This window comes from Acyrthosiphon pisum, chromosome X, assembly GCF_005508785.2.
Source record: "Acyrthosiphon pisum isolate AL4f chromosome X, pea_aphid_22Mar2018_4r6ur, whole genome shotgun sequence".
In the NCBI taxonomy this organism is placed as follows: Eukaryota; Metazoa; Arthropoda; class Insecta; order Hemiptera; family Aphididae; genus Acyrthosiphon; species Acyrthosiphon pisum.
In genome coordinates, this window is record NC_042493.1 from 54,963,589 (window position 1) to 54,966,792 (window position 3,204).

Here is a 3,204-nt window from a genome sequence, read left to right on the forward strand (position 1 = left end):
GAAAAAGGCATAATCAAGAACTGACGGAGTTTTTCAATAGACCAAGTATTATAAACGAGATCAAACGGAGTAAGATGAAATGGGCAGGCCACGTATGTAGAAAGCAAGTTTCAGTGGTTCAAAGAGTACTCCAAGAAAACCCAAGGAGAAAGAGACCACTGGGTAGACCAAGGCTACGGTCATAGACAAGTATATATAAGCTATATATAGGCTACGCTGGGAAGATGGAATTAAAAAAGATTTCTTAAGTGCTGGAGGAGTGGACTACGAAGACATGGATAGGAGGTAGCGGAGAATAGAGAAGAATGGGAGAGGATTTGTTCTATGACAAGATGGTCTCAAAGGCCTTAAAAAAAAAATGTAAAATGTTTTAATGCGTAACGCAATCACGTAGACCATGGTGACATGCAAATCTAATTATTATTCTTATTATGTATTAAACGTGTATTATAATAAAGTTTTCATTACAGTTATTAATCATCAATATGGTTTGGTTTTTCTTTTTAAAACAATAAATCATATTATAATATTGGAATTCTGATTCTGAAGTATAATAACGTTATAATAGAACTATGGAAATATCTTTAAATTATGTTTAATAAGATTCTTAAGAAACTTAACTCTTAAGAAAATTCATTTTTAGTTATTAAATACAATCTAAAATGTATGTTGTAATAGCTATTTTTTTTAAAGCCCTTTAAAGTTGCATCTCACAAATTAATTTTATAGCTTCAATTGATTTTAACAAACGAAATTGATGAGAACTTTGCTTTTCACTTAAGCGTACCTACATTTCAAAGATGAGTTATTGGAGAAGTTTACGACACTTTAGGGTGTGGTTAGAATGTTAGATTGTTATGATCGAATATTCGAATCATGATACTATAATTATCGTAAAACCCATATAACTCACTCTTTTTAACTGCTTCCTTTAAAAATAAAGGAAAAAGAAAATGAACGAATTCTTTATTTTGAGGAACGTGAACGAAAATTGCAGTTCCTTGAAATGTAGGTACACATTTTAAATTCTTATACAGTTTTCTTTGTTTTTACGCGTTAACAAGTAAGAAGGTATTTTTTAGCGAGGCTGGGCATTAACGAGTTAAAAATTAAAATTAAGTTAAAACGTTAAGTTAATTTTAATTAAGTTAATTAACTCGTTACTTTTTTTTTTCAAATTAACTTTTAACTTAATAAGTTACTTTTTTTCAAGATTAACGTGTTAACTTCAAGTTAATTTTATTTAAAAAATATCTAAATTAAGTTAATTTTCGTCCGAAGAATAATGCAAATTTTTTAATGTGTTTTACTTTGATGTATCATTTTAAATTTCCCCACTAATTTTCTTGGACGTAAAGAAAAACGGAACTTTTCTCCTTTACGGAACACCCCTTTTTTTGGGTTTTTTTTGGGGGGACTTAGTCATTTTTTGGGTAAAAAAAATGTTGGTGAAATCAGAATTTGGCGCACGAAGTTATTCTCGAAGTTATAGATAATTGAAGTTTTAACTTTATATAATAACCTATAATGCTTGATTTCTCGCTACGCTCGCTCGGACATTAAAATCGAAAATATCCCCCTATTTGCTGTGTAAGCCACCACGGTTGAACATAGGTTTTCAAAAATATTGTATTTAAAGTATACGTTTATTGCAAGCGTGGCCACTTCAAAAATGCTCAAATTAAATATACATTCATTGATTAAACCATTATCACACATTTTCAATTTAGCTATAACAACATCTACTATTCTGGAATGCTTTAAAATTTCAGTAATAACACCAATACACAAAAAAGGTGACAAATCTAACATTGAAAATTATCGCCCAATCTCACAAATATCAAATATTGCCAAATCTTTTGAAAAAATTATTAAAAAAGAATTAGTGCATTACCTTGAAAGTAATAATCTTCTATCACAATGCTTCTCAACCTTTTCATAACGGCCGCCCACCTAAGAAGCAAAATATTTTTCAACGCCCCCCCCCCCCCCCCACTTCATTAAAATAAAAATAAAAATGTTATACATGACAAGTTTAATATTGAATAATTAATAAATATAATATATATATATGTACAAATGTGAATATAATGAAAATAAAATGTAAGATTTATGTTTAAATATAATTTAAGAGGATAATTAAAATGTTTTTAAATGTATTGATCAGTGAGATGGTTGTGCTTGGTGATCCAGAGCCAATTTTTTTACGTTTGGTTCAATGTTTGTGAGATGAAGGCGTAAGTCTCCTCTTTTGACGATGTCGAGTCGATTTCTTTTTTTAGTTATTAGATTCGTTACCGCACTAAATCCTCGCTCAACGAGGTAAGAGGAAGGGAAGGCAATTAATATTTTTTTTACGACAGTCCACAGCCCAGGATAAATTCGAATGATAGTAGACTGGAGCCAAAATTCTGTGAGGTTTTCACCATTCTTAAAACTTGCTTTTAACATCTCGTTAGTGGAAATTTCGATCAATTCTTCTTGATACTGTAGTTTTGCTGATTCAATATTTACAAAAGGGTTTATGACCCATTGAGGAACTTCCAGGGACAAAATATCTTCAAAACGTTGTGAAAAATCTTTATCCAAAGATTGAAGGTGTTGACAGTAAATTTGTGTATCATCAAACGAGATCTCATTGTTCTTGTGTAGATCTGACAGGATTGGAAACTGGCTAAACTCGTTGCGTCCAAAATTGTGCTTCCATAAAGTTAGTTTTTTTTGGAAAGCGGAAATAATAGATTTAGTTGTTATGAAATTGAGCTCATCGCCTTGAAGTTGCAAATTGATGTCATTGAATTTTGCGAATAAATCGGTCATATAAGCGATATCGGTCTTAAATTGAAGTAACTTACTTCTCAGATCTACATCTTTCTCTTCAAGGAACTCAAGTATAGATTCAAATATATTCCAAAACCTGTTGAGGCACGCGCCTTTGGAAAGCCATCGAACCTCGGTGTGTAGAATCAAACGATTGAATTCTTCGTCGTTGTCTTTACACAGCTTTGCAAATAGTCGATCGTTGAGAGAATTACTGCGAATTTTGTTAACAGCAGAGATGACATATCGTAATGACTGATGCAAACGGTCGCTCACGTTTTTCGCAACTAAATGCTGTCGGTGAATCACGCAGTGAACAGCTAAAATACCTGGTACTTCTTTCTTTAAAAAGGCGATGAACCCACGATGACGACCCACCATTGC

The 3,204-nt window shown here is 31.9% G+C and overlaps 1 pseudogene; it reads right to left on the reverse strand.

The window, feature by feature from the left end:
- Positions 1-2,139: 2,139 nt before the first annotated feature.
- Positions 2,140-3,204, reverse strand: part of LOC100576004 — an 11,941-nt pseudogene continuing 10,876 nt past the window's right edge.